Source organism: Mus musculus, chromosome 10, assembly GCF_000001635.26.
Source record: "Mus musculus strain C57BL/6J chromosome 10, GRCm38.p6 C57BL/6J".
In the NCBI taxonomy this organism is placed as follows: Eukaryota; Metazoa; Chordata; class Mammalia; order Rodentia; family Muridae; genus Mus; species Mus musculus.
The window spans coordinates 72,076,692-72,095,410 of NC_000076.6; the positions used below are offsets into that span (position 1 = coordinate 72,076,692).

The 18,719-nt window shown below is 38.2% G+C and overlaps 1 long non-coding RNA gene across 1 annotated transcript in view; it reads left to right on the plus strand.

The window, feature by feature from the left end:
• Positions 1-1,067: 1,067 nt before the first annotated feature.
• Positions 1,068-18,719, plus strand: part of Gm34609 — a 34,680-nt gene continuing 17,028 nt past the window's right edge. Inside the window, exons 1-2 of the long non-coding RNA XR_380568.3 lie at positions 1,068-1,185; positions 6,628-6,720. This is a non-coding gene — a long non-coding RNA (predicted gene, 34609). The remainder of the gene's footprint in view (positions 1,186-6,627; positions 6,721-18,719) is intronic.

Here is an 18,719-nt window from a genome sequence, read left to right on the forward strand (position 1 = left end):
ATCTCTTTCTGTGAAGTGGTATCTTTGCTTCAGTTATCCTCACCCATTTACGGTCTGTGAAGCCCACAGTGATAACTGCTCCACAGCAGGAAGCTCTGTACACTTTTGTCCAAATCAGAAACTTTGGCTAAAGATGTTATTTTACTCATGAAGTTAACATTGTTGTGGTTCCCTTCTCTGTGAAGAGCACTTCCCACTCTTGAAGTAAGTGGGTGATCCATCCTCTTCATCTTTAACATTGATCAGCAAAGCCATGTTAATGAAGAACACAATTTAAAAGTCTTTCATCCTTTTGGGTCTGTGTTACCTTACTCAGGATGATATTTTCTAGTTCCATCCATTTGCCTGCAAAATTCATAATGCCCTCACTTTTAATAGCTGATTAGTATTCCATTGTGTAAATGAACCACATTTTCTGTATCCATTCTTCATTTGAGGGGCATCTGGGTTGATTCCAGCTTCTGGCTATTAAAAATAAGGCTGCTATATAATGTAGTAGGATACCTGGCCTTGTGGTATGGGGGGGCATCTTTTGGGTACATACCCATGTCTTCAGGTAGAACTATTTTCAATTTTCTGAGTAACCACCAGAGCCAGATTGATTTCAAGAGTGGTTGTACCAGTTTGCAAGGGGGACACCATAGGAAGACCAGCAGTATCAACTAACCCAGACCCCAGGGAGCTCCCAGAGACTGAGCCACCAACCAGGCAGCATACGTGAGCTGTTCTGAGTCCCCCAGAACATATATAAAAGAGGTCTGTCTGATCTGTCCTTAGTGGGAGAAGATGTGCCTAATCCTTGAGAGACTTGAGGCCCCAGGGAAGGGGAAGGCCTGGTGTGTGTGGGTGAGCATCCTCTCAGAGACAAGCAGGAGGAGGGATAGGATGAGGAACTGTATGAGGGGGGACTGGGAGTGGGGTACAGTGGCTGAAATGCAAATAAATAAAACAATTACAAAAACATCTTTTGTTGCAGCACAAACGGAAAATGCTTGAAATTCCCCTCACATGAGATAATCTAAAGAGAAGACAAATAAGATTTTAGGAGTCCACCACAGCATTCTGGAACCCTGGGATTTGGGACTGATAAGAAAGGCACCAGAGCAACAGGGGAGGTTCTATTTGGGTGGACAGCTAGTATACTGATCAACGTGGATGGGATGAAGTGTGAACTCCTTTTCAGAGGTGAGGAAACAAGCTATATCTCAGTGCCCGCTGGTGGGAAGAGATCTGTTATAGTTACTCCTTTGGCTGTGGTAATTGGGCATGCCCCCTGCCCCAATGAGCAGGCCTCCTGGGTCCTCCCAGCAGAGGGAATGCAAGGTAAGAAGCAGGTTTGAGAAGGTGCCAACATAATTCATCTTTGAAGACACTATAATTAATATCCGCTGAGATCTCTCAAAAATCTAGGCAAGTGGAGAACTGGAATACTTTGAGTTCAGGAGAGGCACATGTAGACTCCTGGTAAAACACATTCAAGGTAAGACAAAACACATTGTGAAGTGGAAATGGTATTGTTTTGTGATCATTAGGAGAAGTTCCTGCTCATTTTATGTTCTCTTCGTTGCTGAGCCCATCAGAAATCTTGCTGCAGTTTAAGGAAATGTTATTCTACTGAGAAAATATCAGCACTTCATAAAAAAGCTGGCTGTGTATCGCAGCCTCCAATGTGCTTGAGGTGTTTGTGAGACAGGCTCAAAAATATGCCCCTTCGATTGGTCTGTCACTTGTACCTGCTTCCCTCTCCTGGAGCTTGCTTGTGGGGGGGGGGGAGCAGGAAGCTTAAGTGGGAAACCTTGTGATAAGTGCTTGGTGGGAGGGCTGTAGGGAACTTTTGGTGGAAAGCATGCATTGCAAAGCTTGCTGTGGGAAGTTGGCAGTGGCAAGCATGCATTGGGAAGCATATAATGAAAAGCATGTGTTGAGAAGCAACTGCCTTGGCCGAAGTAAGCGTACTGTTTGCCTTTCAAAAGCCTAAGGGCTCTCTTGGGGTACAAATCACACAACAAACTGCCATGCAGTTGTGGAAGTCTCTCTACCTGGCTGGACAGGAAGCACCAAACACACCTGTGCATTATTCTATGTATATCTTCATTCTAAAATCTTTCAGATTGAGGGCCATAAATGGAGGCTTACCATTTATCTCTTATTTATCCAGATACCCCAACAATAGCCTTGGTTTCATTTTTTCCACTTGGTAGACTAATATCCCATTGCAGTGAGTGCTATAATGATGTAAAACTTGAGCCTTCACTGTATCTTATTTGTAGCCAAAATATTAATTTTGACCTGGATTCTGGCAGTCTCCATTAACAGAAGTGGTCTTGAGAAAGTCAGGGGCACTTATGTCTCTTGCACCTTTACTGAGTCTCTTGGGACCAATATTACATATGGCTCACCTCTGGGACAACTGCCAAAGACCTCATGCCCAGTATTGTGAGTGGGAAGCCAGCGTGGTATCTTGACCTTGCAGATAAACCTTCTGTAATCATTGTTAAGGAAAAGGGCAACAAGGTGGTGGTGGTGGTGGTAGGTTCCAGAGAAGTTGGTCACATTGCAAACTGTTAGACCCAATGGTATCTAGTCAGATAACACTGACTATTCTTACAGAAGAGGGGGAAACTACCATTATTTTACTTCTAAATAAGATGTTTGAAACTTAGTGTTGACACACTTGGAAGGTAAAGGCAGAATGATCATGGTCATCCTCAGCTACATAAACCATGGAAGCAAACTTGGCTACATGAGATCTTATCTCAAACAATAAGGATGAGATGCTTGTAGTTAGATGTGTTCCTTTGCTACGACCACCATACGGAACACATCTGGATGGGTGGATTCAATGATAGGAATGCATTTTCTTACAATTTTAGTGCCTTGATGTTCTAGTCTCTTCCTCATATGGACTCTTCTCATTGTCACTTGTTATGTAGCAAGACTTAACCCAACAGTCCAATTGTATTGAAGTCCATCAATGGAACACTTCTCAAGGACTATCTGCAAATAAAATCATATCCATATATTTGATGTGGATACAATATAGTTTCTAATAATTGTCACAGCTGGTGTGCCCACAACCAGTGGAAGGGGAGCCTTTCTTTTCCATCAAAAGAAGATGGTCATAGTAGAACCTGGAAAACTGAATGTTCCTGCAAGATGCATGAATGAAAGTATTTGCTATTGACATGTTTGTTTTATAAATGTGATCCTGGGAAACATGTAGAATGTCCCCTGGAAATATTCTGTAATCTTTAAGCAAAGATGATTTTATTCTTGTAAAAGAATGTGGGTGACACAGAGGTCACAGAAAGAGAAATGCTGAGGTAATAGCAGGAGTCAAGAGGACTGAAGAGCGACAGCCCATCTACATTACAATAATTACTTGAACTTGACTTGGAAGAACATTTTCACTTTCCTACTGTGGACAGTGGCTTATTACTTTCTAATAGAGACCAGGCAGGGAATCCTGGGGTTCTGAGAGAGTAGTGATAGATATAATAATATACATTGTATAAATGTATGAAAGTTTCAAAGTAAAATAGTATTAAAAGCAAATAGAATATTTGTATTCTACAAGGATGTGTGTGTGTGTGTGTGTGTGTGTATCTTTATAGAATAGGTAATTTGATAAGCACATGGAGTTTAGTTATTATCTTAAAGCTTACTGTTCAGACAGAAAGCAGTGTGGCATACAAATATCAGACCTTAAGTTAAACACTAACATTTATTTTTTCCCTGACTTTGATAGACTCTACTAGATTATCTAACATTAGTAAAATTTAAAAGGACACACACACACGTACACACACGTACACACACGTACACACACAGTCCCAGCTCTCCAGTCACTGTTGGCTCTTTCTAGTACTCAGTGTTATTGAGGAAGGAATGCATAGGAGTTATGAAAATGCATGGTGTCTCACAGGCATGGTATTGGCATTAGGATGATTATTTTCTTTTGTAAGAATAAGTTCCTTTTGCCTATTATACTTTCTTTTCAGATTAAGCAAAAATGGTTCTTGTTTTATGTTCTGTCCTATAGATTTTTTATTGCCATTGTTAAAGGCAGAAAAGTCTGTCTAGATTTATGACATGCATATTTCTGGGAGTCGCTGTACAATGATATTGAATTATTAGATCTGTCTAATGGGGCTCATCTTAAAAAGCACATTGCATAAAGAATCAAGCCACATAATTGTTTACATATTCATATTTTCTGAAAGAGACCTTCGATGTTTTGGAAGAGAGGTAACATTCTAGAAACATTAGAATTATACTACATGAAATTCTTCATAACAGTGCCTCTATTACATCAAATGTAGGTAACAATCACACAGTGGTCTTAATTCCTAATATATTTCCCAAGAACTGTATACATGTTAGTCTTTTCCAGATCCTTGACAGATAACCAGAGTAGCTATCCCCTCAGGAGAAATATGCCATTTCACTAGATCACCTCGCTTCTCTTCTCTCATTAGTTTGGCGTTGCCTGATAGTGTGAAGAGAATAACCAGTATAGAGCCCGACACACTGAACATACAGAGAACACTTAAATTATCTATATTTTGCTAATAAGGCGACACATTCCAACTCTGTAACAGTCTTGTCTGGTTCCAAAAACTGCTATAACTTTTTTTTATTGCTGTTATAAATTTTAATATTATTCCTAGATATTAGGGTAGGAGTAGATGACAAATACACATGCTTTAATAGACTTTTAATACACTTATAAAACTGTAGAAAATAAAGTCTTACACAATATCTTAATTTTGCTTTTTAATGTTTTATGCTAAAACTTGCATGAAATGCCTTCTATACACCAAACAATATGCCAAGGTATGATTGTGTGATTTTTTTGTAAATAGTCTACTCTTATGATTCATTGTCATATGGGAGTTATGGACAAAACTTGATGTGCAGACATCAAGCTGGTGACCCACTCGGAATGTATGGCATGAAGTGATATACTTTGTAAGTGATTGGCTTGATAGGCTAGCAGAATTCTTCTGTCCCTGTCCCCTCATAGGAACACCATAGCATCTTTTTTTTGTCTGAATTTTTTTTAATTGGGTATTTATTTCATTCACATTTCCAATGCTATCCTAAAAGTCCCCCACACGCTCCCCCAACCACTCCCCTACCCACCCACTCCCACTTGTTGGCCCTGGCGTTCCCCTGTACTGAGGCATATAAAGTTTGCACGGCCAATGGGTCTCTCTTTCCACTGATGGCCAACTAGGCCATCTTCTGATTCATATGCAGCTAGAGACACGAGCTCCGGGGGGTATTGGTTAGTTCATATTGTTGTTCCACCTATAGGATTGCAGATCCCTTCAGCTCCTTGGGTACTTTCTCTAGCTCCTCCATTGGGGGCCCTGTGTTCCATCCAAAGCTGACTGTGAGCATCCACTTCTGTGTTTGCCAGGCCCTGGCATAGTCTCACAAGAGACAGCCATATCTGGGTCCTTTCAGCAAAATCTTGCTAGTGTATGCAATGGTGTCAGCGTTTGGAGGCTGATTATGGGATGGATCCCCAGATATGGCAGTCTCTAGATGGTCCATCCTTTTGTCTCAGCTCCAAACTTTGTCTCTGTAACTCCTTCCATGGGTGATTTGTTCCCAATTCTAAGAAGGGGCAAAGTGTTCACTTCTTTATCACATATATCTCATCTGTTGTGTGGCTGCTGAGCTGTCCTTCACTGTATTGCAGTGATTACATTATTCATATCCCACCTCTGTGTGTATGTGGTGCATGTCTGGCTGTGTAGTGTGTATGTATATGTATGTGTGTGACTCTCTCCCTACCTCCCTCTTTTTCCTACTTTCCCGTTGTATGAGCAAGTTAAGCCTCCTCTTCTAAAATGTGGAAAATCAGATGTTCTAGATATGTGCTGAAGGTCTTTTCTTGAAGCCAGTTCCCTCTAACTGACAGCTCTCTGGGACAGATGAAATCTCCCTCCCAGACAGGATGATTTCCTAGCTAAGTCCAACCAGAATTGAATTTATGATTTAAAGAATATTGGGTTGAAAATAGTTATTTTGTAAATCTAGTGCTGAAGAGGCAATGCCGAATTAAATCTAACCAACCAGGTTAGCATGGGGCAGTTTAAGAAAGGCTTTACAGATAGATGGGACTCAGATGTGGATGATATGCCCTTCAAGGGAAGAATGGCTGAAAGATCCTGATGCAGGGAGGGAGGCCTGTGATAAAGACATGTGAAAGACATGTCTGACTTTTGCTGTATATTTCAGAAACTAGAAGTGGCCATTTAGACGAAATATTTAGAATGTGGATCTAGGTTTCAGGATATACAAAAACCATTACACAGCTTTTGCAGCTTAAGGACAGAAAGGGTTTTTATCTCAAAGAAGAAGGAGAAAATTATCAGTTAAATTAACAAGAGCAGTTCTAAACTTGGTTTATGTTTCACAAAAATCTAGTATGGAAAAGAATATATGGATTGACCATTACAGTATCCCAGAAAACAGATAAATAATCAGCCATATTTCCCTCTTGGTTCCTTAAGTTTGTCTGTTCCAATGAACTCTGTCAGCATCTTTGCTATCTCTGTGTAGCATACCATTTTGTGTTGCTCATAACATTTGTCTCCATGTCTGATTTCATAGATATCAGAAGATGGGCATAGTGACATCTGTAATTCTAACACTTGGGACATAGTGACAGGATATCAGGATCTACAAGCCAGCCTCTGAAACACAGTAAGTTCAAAACTGAGAAACTCCTATAATGATCATGGCATATTCATGTTCGGAGGTCAGAGTACAACTTGCAAGAATCAATTGTTATGGATTTGGTCTAGTGCTTGAATTATGTTAATTGGGTCCTCAAAATCACATGAGAACTCACATTCTGTGCATAAGATGCTGCGTCCCTGCCTCGAGTTGGTTTTGATTGGGTAAAGTTGCTGGCAGCTAATGGCTGGGCTGGGAGATAGAGGTGGGACTTCAGAATTCCTGGGTAGGGCATGTGTGGAAGGATCAGGATGAGAGAGAGCCAGGGAAAGGAGTAAAGACCAGACCTGAGAAGTGCACTAGTAAACATAGCAATCATGTTAAGAGTTGGGTATCATGGCCCAGGAGAGCTGCAGGTCTGGGTCCGGGGCTGCCAAGATGGAATATAGGTTTTAGTAAGTGATGAGTTGGGATTATTGGGAAAGTAAATCAGCTGCGTGGAGGTTTGGAGGTGGCCCATCCATTGAGCTGTTTAAGGCATATGAAAATATAAGACTGCAATGTATGTGTCTTTCATTTGGGAAGCCAGATCATTGGAGTGGGTACCAAGGAACTTGTGCCATCACCACTGCCAGGTGAGTTTGAGTATCCACAATTGGCTACTACCACAGTCATTTTTTTTCTATCCATGATATGGACCCTGGAGATTAAATTCAGATCACCAAGGTTGGTGGTGAACACGTTTACCCCTGAGCCAATTCACCTGCCCTGGTTTAAGGCTTTGTTTGTTTTATAAGGAGATACAGAAATGGTGTGGATTAGGATGAGAGGGGAAATGGAGAAGATCTCAGAGGAATGGGGGAATCAGAACCATCCTCAGAATCTAGTGGATGAAAAAAAAAACATTTTCAAGAAAATACAAATTCTTCCAAATAACCTAGATCTCAGTGGTGAAAATATATATATATCGTGAAAGGATAAAGGATGGTGCCAACAGTCTTTTTTTTTTTTTGTCTATTTAATTTTTTATTAGATATTTTCTTCATTTACATTTTAAATGCTATCCCCTTTCCTAGTTTCCTCTCCAAAACTATACCCTCCCCCTGCCCTGATCCCCAACCCACCCACTCCTGCTTTCCTGCCCTGAGTGCCAACAGTCTTTACTATGTTTATTAAGATGACCATTTTATATGCATCTTTCCTGCTGGGATGGCCTTCATTAGTTGATTTTCATATGTTCTCTGGAATGAAACCCATTTGGCCATGCCAAATGATCTTTCTGGTGTGTTCTTTTCATAGCCAGTTTACCAGTATTTTATTTTGAGGATGTTTGCATACTGTTTATTAGTAGCATTGGCCATAATTACCTTTCTTTGCTGTGAGCTTAACTTGCCTTGGAATCGTGTTAATGCTGGGTTTATAAGATGAGTTTGGCACTGGGTGTAGCAACAACACTTCAGAACAGACACCGTGCCCAGAGGTGGATTGCTGACACAAAATGAACTTGGTGGTGATTTTGGAGACTCTTTCTGGTCTCAATCTAGTTTTGTTTGGGCATTTTCATCTTACTGATTTTCCCGTGTATATTGTGGTTTCCAGTGTTGTCTTTTTATGCTATGTGTGTTTTGCATGCTTTCCTCCCCCTTTTCTTTTAATTCTGTTTTGTTTGCTTGCTTTTTTGCCTGTTTGTATTCTAAAACAGAAAGGTTTAGAGTTGGAGGGGTTGGGAGGTAGAGAGAATCTGGGAGATCAGGGAGGGTAAACTCTGGTCAGAATATATTATATGAAAAATTGTTTTCAATATAAAGAATAAATAAATAAGATGATTTTTGTAGTATTTCCCCCCTTTTCTTTTCATGGGATACTTTGAGGGACTTTGGCCCTCACTCATTAAGTGTCTGCTAACACTCAGCAGTGAGGATGAGTATCCCTGGATTTCTTTCATTGGGAGACATTTTTTCCGCTTTGGAACACATTGACAGTTGTTTTGACCTGTCCTTGGTGATCACTGCATCTAGAAATGCATCAGTGTCTGTATTTTTCTATTATAGTAACATAATTGTTTGGAGAATGCCACATAGTCCTCTGGATTTCACTGGGTTCTGTGTGACACCACTTTCCATCTCTTGTTTTTTATTTTATGTCACTCCTATCTCTTGTTTCATGTAGTTAAGCATTTATCAAGATCACTTATCTTTAAAAATCAATGGTTTCATTGATTCTTTGCTATATTCTTTTACTTTTCATTTTATAGTTGGCATTCCTGATATTTAGTCATTCTTTCTAATCATTAATCTTGGCTTTAGCTGCTTTTTGTTTTTCTAAGGTCTTGACTTATTGATCTGAGATTAACTTGATTTTTTTTAATGTCATAATTTATAGGTATCAGCTCCCATCTCAGAATCTTAGAACTGTTTTTGTTTTTGTTTCTTTTTAATCTAACAAGTTCTGGTGGGTTGTGTTTCATTTGTATTCACTTCTGTAATGTTTTCAATTTTGCTGCTGAGTTCTTCCATAACTCCGCCAAGATGAAGTGTTTTGTTCAATCACGATGAGGTTCTTGTATTTCTCTAGTTCTTTTTACTGTTGATTTCCAGTTTATTCCATTGTGATCAGATAGAAGGCAAGAAGTTATATCAATTTTCTTATACCTGCTAAGACTTGCTTTGTGTCCTATTATGTGGTCTACATTAGAGAAAATTCCATGCTCTACTGAGAAAAATGTGTATTTTACAGTGTTTGGAAAGTTAAGATAATTTGATATGAAATGCCATTTTACTTTAATATTTCTGCCTTGATTTTTTTGGGGGGAGTTGGGTAGGTGGGTAGGACAGAAGGTCTTGGTGACCCATCAGTTGGTAATAATAGGGTATAGAAATTACCTACTATTTTTATTTTAAAATGTCTGTTCTGTACCTTCACACCCAAGCAACGTATTTTTTTTTGAAACCGTGGGTGACAGTGTTTTCTGAGTGTTTGTTAAGAATGGTTGAAGATGTAGAACTCTCAGCTTATCCTGCACCATACCTGCCTGGATGCTGCCATGCTGCCACCTTGATGGTAATGCACTGAACCTCTGAATCTATAAGCCAGTCCCAATTAAATGTTGTTTTTTTTTATAAGAAAAAAAAGAATTAAAATATCTCATTGATGGAATATCTTTCTATCAATATGTCAATCCTTTTCTTGTGAAATGTGTTTTGAAGTCTATTTTGTGCAGTATTGGTATAGCTTCCAGCTGCTTGCTTTCTACTTGTTTTCCTTAGGGTGTGTGTGTGCTTTTAAAGTCCTTTCTATCTAACACAGTGCTTGATGTTTAGCAGGGGAACATGTCTTGCTTGAAAAAGAGATGGGTCCAAAAGAGGTGGAGCTATTGTCAGATGGCAGCTGACGTTGGGTCAGAAGGGCAGAGAGACACTTTTCTTGAGAATGTGGATGCTGGTAGTTTGTTCATGGGCTGGTAGATGGCCTTTTTGCTCAACTCATGTGCATATGAGCATCACTAATTCTATTTAAGAATTCTCTTTAATCTTTGAGTATCACTCTATCTCTGTGTCTGCCTCTCTGTCTCTGTGTGTGTTTGTCTGTCCCTGTTTCTCTGTCTCTCTGTGTCTCTCTGTGTCTCTGTCTCTGTCTCTCTCTCTGAGTGTGTGTGTGTGTGTGTGTGTGTGTGTGTGTGTGTGTGTGTATACACTCAAGAAGGCCAAAAGAGTGATTTGGATGCTTAGAGCTGTAGTTATAAATGGTTGTGAGTGCCTGAAGTGGTTACTGGAAACCAAACTTGGGTCCTGTAGAAGAAATTAAGAACAAGTATTCTCTGCCACTTGGCATCTCCATGGTAATTTACTACATTATTAATAAGATGAATTTGGGAAGGAAAAGACAGAGACACTAATGGGAGTAGGAGGGAGGTAGCCCTGGACAGGTATAATCAATTTAGGTTGTATGAATGTATAAACGTTTTAAAAATGCAGATATTATTTTTAAAAAAGGCAAACTAGTGTTCATGAAATGTGCCAAGACCATGACCAAAAAGTGACCACAGAAAAAACTCTCAGCTAACCACAGAGCAACACTTACCATAGTTAGAGAGAAAATATCCATTAACTTGTTTTGCTTCCTTAAATATATACATCAGTGTTTACTTACGATTTTTCCATAAAGTGGAGGTCAAACTTTTGACAGCAAGTTATGTCTACATGTTAGGAAATTCTGACTAGCCATATTCTTTTCAGTGTTAGCTGATTATATGATTTAAACACATCTGTTTAACTTAGTGAGGCCAATGACCCTATCCTAAATGTATTAAAATTGTGTATTTTCCTCAAGTCTTAGTATTTTTCTGATACGTTTGCTCTTATTTTTATTCATTATGGCCTTTTGAGAGCATTTCTACGGTTAAATTGAACATTTCAGAGTGCTTTTGTGTGTGACTATCACTGGACTATTGTCTCTTTGAAAAATTGATTATGATTGTTTCAATTTGATTCTCCACAGGCTTTAAGTCTTAAGTAAATAGTCAGTCCTGACTTAATGAGATCCGTCCCGTTCTTCTTTGGAACACTCACCACTTTAGCATGATGAGATGATGTATGGTTCTTTTTGAGAAACCCAAACTACAAAGGAATAAAAGCAACAAATTCCTTTAAAAATTATTATGTTTATTGCCTCTGTTGCAAATTTTAAATTGGATGAGAATGAAAAACTCTGCAAAGGAAGAATCTATTAGACCTTGCTATATTTTATTTTAATTCAATGTTCATCCTTTCTGAGGGAAAATGTTCAACCATTTTTACATCTGTTTAATTAGCATTTTGTGTAGTATGTACACACATACATACACACTCACAAACAAACACAGAAATACTTGTGAGTGAAATAGATAGGAAGTCAATTTTTATGACTTCTCCATCCTATTTTGAATATCAACAATTGGTGTATCATAAATAGTTATGGAATCTCAAGCATATATTTCTACACATATGTACATGCAGCCATATGTGAGTAATATTAAGTTGTAAGTACTATAAATCTTTAGAGTTGTTCCATGTCTAAAGAAGTAGCATTAAATTGGTTATAAAAGGTGGTATTTAAATTGTAGTTTGACCCTCATTGACATGGCCCATGTGATGCAGGTCATGATTAGAGCTGTATGTCACAGTTCCGTACAAAGAGAAGGTTTGTACAAAGAGTGATAATCTCTCAGTATTCAGATTGTGGTGACAAATACATACTAAATGGAAGAGAAAATGAATTCCGAACTCCCCGGAGTTTTTTTGGGATACTCCAGTTCTCTGAACTCTCCAGAGTTTTTGTGGAGATACTCCAGTTCTGCACATTCAAGAGATCAAGGTAATCATAAAATAGTTCTTCCTTTTGGCTTCTCAATATCTTTGAAATTATTTCAATATTAGTCTAGAAAAAAATAATGAGTACAGTTTGCTAAATTGTAGCACAGGTTAATAGCATCATGAATAATAGCTTGGTGTGTGGTATACAAGAAAGAAAACATAGTAAAGCCATATCAGGTCAATGTACACATATTTGTCCTTGCAGTGACTTTTAGAAGCTCTTGCTTCTAACTGTGTGGTCAAAAATATGTAGAATGAGAACAGACGTTCTTTTGGCCCATTGACCTGAATCTCTCATGAAAGGCAGAAAAAATGGTTTGGACAGATTGTATTTTCATCCTGAAAGCCAAGTTCATCACTTTTTGTCATTGGAAACTTGTGGTCCCTCTTGTCTCTACATCTTCTACCTGTATCCTATTTGACAGCACAAACAGGGTGAAGGAGAGATCACTCAGCATTTGGAGAGAAAACATTCATAGTACTGTTTGTGGTCACTGAGCGTTTCTTCTCCCTAAATATAAAATACATTTTACTACCCCGTGACAATGACCCAAATTAAATAGACCCATATCTACTTAAAAATATTCTACCCAAGAAGAAGAATCCAAAGATGGTAATGGGAAAATTATTTTCTCATTTCATATTCCTATCATAATGGAGATTATTTCTTCATTTCTTGTGATAGGAGTAAATAGGCAGACAGGTGATGTCTAAAACTTTCTCCCAGAACCAGTGACTGGCTTAAAATAAAAATTGCTTTCATTTGGAGAGCATATATATAAACTTTCAATAAAAATGTTCATGATTTTACCCAAAACTTATTTTCCATCTTCTACCATAAATCCTGCATATTGTTATTGGAGTGGTAGAGCTTTTTATGCTCTTTGCTTCTTTTAATATTTTAAAACTTACATCTCTTTTATAATTAGACTTCAGCATGTTGGGAACAATATGCTCTCAGTAAAATGTTGAATGATACTCTATAAACAATTACTTGAACTAGCAGCTCTTATTAATCAGATTTTAAAAACTTGGAGATACAACTGGGTGATAAGTCACTTAGATCACAAAGCCCATGCTCATAAAATACAAAAGTAGCTGATTAAAAGACACTCAGTAGGGATGGGCATGCAGCCTGCAGATGACTTTGAAGCTCAGTGCTGTTTATTGCATCTCTTATGGTTTGTGAATTCCAAGGCAGAAATACTCTACTCATTCAAATGGCTTAGGGGAATGTGTGTCATGCTATCCAGTCTGTTCTGGAGGCACTTAGATAATAAAATATTTTTGATTAATGTGCTATCTTTCCTCTCCTACCAATCAGCATAAAATATTCACCATGTGTCTTGAAGCATATATAAATTTACTATATAAAATGTGGTGTGCTCATTTGCTAAATGACATTTAAAGCCATTGGCTGTGTTTTGTGATGATTTCATTGACACAGGTACATATTTATTTCTCTAAAGCAGATCATTCCTCCAATCTTTAACTTTTTTAAATTAAAAATCTATCAGAATTACACCCGCAATGATGTCTTATGGCAAAATATAATGTATCCTGCAATGAGACTTTTTTATACTATCAAGCCTTTAGCAAATATACATAAGTAATTCTTTTAATGGAAAGTGAAAGATTAAGTATGGTGGTTTCTAGTATTCATAGATATTCTTTTCATTTAGAATGTGTTAGAGTTTTCTCTAGTACACATAGAATAATAAGAATTATCCATTGGCTGTCTCCTGTGGAACTACAGCAGAGAGCTTTACAGAGGCTTCATGCTATGTGAGACTCTTAGCTTGGATAAAGAGAGGGAAATAAAATAAAATGTCTGTACTATTTCCTGCTTTGTGAAAACTTTTACAGAGACCCCAAGGGGGCTGAAGATTAGCACTGCTCTCTGTAAAGGGTCTTGATCTAGATGATATTTTAATCATTTTATCAAATGCTGACACCGTGGGATGGATTCTGCAGACCTTCTTGAACACATACATTCTTGAATCAATTCCCTTAATGATTAATGTTGCTCATCGCTAGCATCCTGGTACACAGGCGTGTAGCATTTATCTTTGTCCATTTCTATTGCTAAGTATGTTTTTAAAGCTTGCGATGGCTTCATTCATGCAAGAGAAAAAGAAATACTAATTGATGACTCCTGTTGATGTATTGGTCTTCCTGGATGAGAGTTATCACCTCTTCTGGGAAACATTATGACCAACTCGATGTTTCTCATTGCTCAGATGATGCAGAGAAGTGAAAGGTTTTAGCGAATGTAAAATATCAACCAACAAATTTGGATGAATATTTTTTCTGGTAATGTTGAATAAATGGTAACTCTACACGTGACATATTTATCACTTAAATGCCTGAGAAATTCAAAATATCAATAGAGTCCAGTTATACACGTCTTTATTCAGCTATGAAATTGTGTCACTGACCACTGCAGACATTTTTTTCTCATACACTGTTTGCTTCTGGAATAAATATTACTAGATGCTGCTTGTCTACTTGAAATGACACCACCTAGTCCTTTCTCATTAATGTTCACTTAAAGTTTACTCAGAATGGTCTGAGACATAAGGAAAGCCTTTTAGAGAGAAAGATTACTGCAGGCCTGAGGAGATTTCTCAGTTACAAAGTGCTTGTAAAGCAAGAATTAGGATGAGACTTTGACCTCAAGACAAGACAGATGTGATGGTGTTTATTTATATCAATGCTGATAAATGAGAAACATGTGGGTCCCGGGGTATCATTGGCTACCTAGCCTAGGCTGCTTGGTTTGCTCTAGTGCCACTAAGAAGTCATGTCAACAGTGTAGACAATACATAAGAAGTAATATTTCTAAAAGCTGTCATCTCTTTTAAATACTTGTGATACATAAGCATTCATTTAAATGTACATATAAGCATGTAAACAAGAACACTACACACACACACACACACACACACACACACACACACACACACAAACACACACACTATCACCACCATCACCACCAGAAAAGGACACAGAATTCAAGGCAGAGGAATCTATGTTTCCCATGTCTCTTACTAGATGTTAAATAATAAAATAAACCCTGAAGGGAAGGGTTCATGAAGAAGAGAACACAGAGATACCACCAAGAATAACAATATATAATAGCAAAGGCTGGGATATACTTATGTAGAGCATTAGCATTTCATGAATAAGACCCTGCCTGGGTTTGATCTCTAGCACTTGGGTGACAGAAGGAGATATAATACCATAAGCATAGTCAAAAGGTAAAAACATGAATGAATTGAATGTCATGAAAACTGAATATTTTTGAGTCAAAAAAGTGTATGAAGTGAGTGAATGTATGCCCTACAGATTGCTAGAAGACACTTATAAATGAAAACAAAGGGTTGAGTTTAATGTTCATAGTATTCAAAGACCCCTTAAATTTGAACAATTAAAAAAAAAAACAGGAACATCATTCAAAATTAGTCAGAGATGTAAATAGGTCTTTTCCCAAGATATACACAGTCACAAGTGTACAGAGTCACTACTTAGCAAATTAAATTAAATTAAATTAAATTAAAATTGCAGAAAGTTACCACTTTATATTCAGTAGGAAGGCTAATATGAAAATAAGCAAAAGCAAGTACTGGGTAGAATATGATAGTATCAGGAGCTTGGCTATTGTTGGAAGGAAGATGCCTCTTGTAGTGGCCACATAAATCAGAGCGGTGGTTTGTAACAAGTAGAATATCTTCACCTTGTGATTCAGAAATTCCAGTTCTAGAGATATTACAAAATAATTAAAGGCAGTAATGCCCTAACAGATATTATCTCACAAATACCCCCCCAAATCCTCCATAATAGCCAGAGGGGCTATAGAAAGATACCATCTGTGCCCTGGCAGATGAATGGACACTCTGAATATACTATGGATATGCAATAAAATGGGAGTTAGCTTTTAGGAATGAAATCCACCATGATGCTACAGAAAGGACAAGCCTCAGAAATGAGCAAAGCACAAAAGAAGAAACATCATGTGATGTTTGCTTTGATCTAGTCACCTTGAACAGTCAAATGCACAGATGTGGAGAACCACAATTACCAAAAACTGGGGGAAGCAATAGTGGAAAAAGATTGTTTAGTGGGTACAGGGCTGGAGTGATTAGAGAGTTCAGGAAATAAGTAATGGCCATGGCTACTCCATTGAGAACAGGCACACTGTCAACTACCCACATGTTTTAATAGCTAAAGCAGTATGTTCTATAGTCTGAGTTTTCATGATCGTCTTGGGTTACCATAACAGAATAACTGAGGTTGAGGTTTAAGCATTCATTTATCTCAAAGTTTAGGTGCGTAGAAAGCTCAAAGTGAGGGTAGCCGTTTTCAACTGCTGGAAGCCACTCCTGATTATACACAGCCACTACCTTGCTACATCCTCATGTTATGGAAGGGCGGCACTTGTCTCTGCTTATTTAGTCAAAAGCATTACAAACACACGACATCATCTGGTTAGCTCTGAAAGGCCCTACTTCAAAGCACCATCACTTTGGGTCTTGGGTCTTTAGTGTATGAATCTTGGAGTTACACAAGCATCCAGTCCATTGACTCTATAGTTTTAGCACAATAAAAAATGCAACATGTTGAGCATTCATGTGAGTTTATGTTATATTTAGGTTACCTAGTTGCTGAAATAGCTACTTGCCTTCAGAATCTATAGGTACACTTTGGCACTTCATTATACCATGATTTTAGTCTATGTGACTAGTCATTGTATGGAAAACTGTGTTTCAATAATTTAGCTCTTTGCCCCGTCTGGGATGTGTTTAATTGCTTTGAGAAATGGCATTGACATTGGGTTCTTACTATGATCTAGGTAATGTGTTGGCATTTAACTATATAGCATATCACATAATTAAAAATAATAGCACAATGTCTGTAATATATTTTCTAAATGAGTAAACTGTACTTCATACTTAATACTAATTAAAGTATAATCATTTGAAACAGCAGAGTACTTCAGAGCCTAACATATCAATCACCAGGTTTTGTGTCATGAGGTCCGGGATACTTTGATAATCATACCTGATTAGCCTTCCTTGTGCTGCTCTTTCAGATTTAGGACATTTTCATCCCTGCATCCTGGAAGCAATTTGTAGACAACTCAACATATATACAAGTTTTTTATCTGGACCTGTAATTGCAGGAGGTCCAAGCTATGACATTCTTAGTAGCTTTTTATGAAGCCCGTTTGTAATTAATCTGCCCCCAGTGATCCTCAGATATTCCCCTTGGAGCACTGAGGCAACCATGTCTTCTTTGGTACAGTCCTAAAATCTACCAATAGCCTAAACATAGCTACTCGTTGCTACAAAGTCCTACCAATATTATAATTCATGCTCTGTCCTTTTTGACCTTCTACTCCATCCCTGACCATAAAATAGCTTTGTGCATTTCATGTGTGTTTCTGGCTTTTATTTTTCCTCCTTCATCTCTTCACCAAGTTACTGAGTTGTAAATGTGTATAATACAGAAATCAGAAGTAAATCCGGAAGTCTTGCCTCACACCAGCTCTAAGGCAGATTTTAGACAAAATATAGCATAACCCTTAAAGCTGGTGATCTTATAGATTTGGTGATTGGCAGATGTATTCCTAGAACTTGGAAACCTGAGAAAAGATGGTGGTGAGTTTGAGGCTAGCCTGGGTTACTTAGCATGATTCTTTCTCAAAAACAAAGAAACAAAAACCCCAATCAACCAAACAACAACAATAACAACAACAGGAGCTGAAGATGTAGTTGTGAGGTAGAATAACTACATTGCCTATGGTCCTCAGTTCAATCCCCAATGTTACAAAAGAGTAGGGTTTTTTGTTTGTTTGTTTGTTTGTTTGTTTGTTTTGAGACAGAGTTTCTCTGTGTAACCTTGGCTGTCCTGGAACTCACACTCTGTAGACCAGGCTGGCCTTGAACTCAGAAATTTGCCTGCCTCTGCCTCCCAAGTGCTGGGATTAAAGGCATGTGCCACCACACCCCGCTAAAAGAGTAAATTTAATTTTAGTAACATATAGCGTGAAAAATACACATTAAATTCCACATACAGACACTTTTTTCTGACTGAAAAAAATGGGCTTATGGTATGTTTTTCGATGATGTGCCTTAGTTTTTCTGGTTTTAATAATTGCCAATCATGTGATATCTTGGGGGTGGCAAGATGCTTAAAATGAGTCGATTCTATTAAATAAAGTAGCATAACTGCTTTCTGTATAAACTATGTGTGTATATGTTTATAATTTTTGCAACAAGGGACTTCCATAATTTTAATATAGAAAGTACACTGAAGTGCTGCTGATGTCTTGTTTAGTTAGCTACGCACAGGAGGCAACAAGCAACTCTACAGTGTGATGCTGGTCACCCTGATCAAAGCTTCTGTATTTCAACACTCTTCCCCTCCCCCCCATTATTTTATTTATTTATTCACTTTACATCTAGGTGCAGCCCCCATCTCCCTCCTCTCCTCCCATTTTTATTCACACATCTCTACCTCTATTACCTCCTCCCCTTCTCCTCAGAGAAGGGTAAGACCCCTTAGGTACCACCCCACCCTGGGACATCAAGTCGCATGCAGCAGGAATAAATGCATTCTCTCTCACAGAGGCTGGACCAGGCAATCCAGGTTGGGGGTGGGTGTCCAACGGCG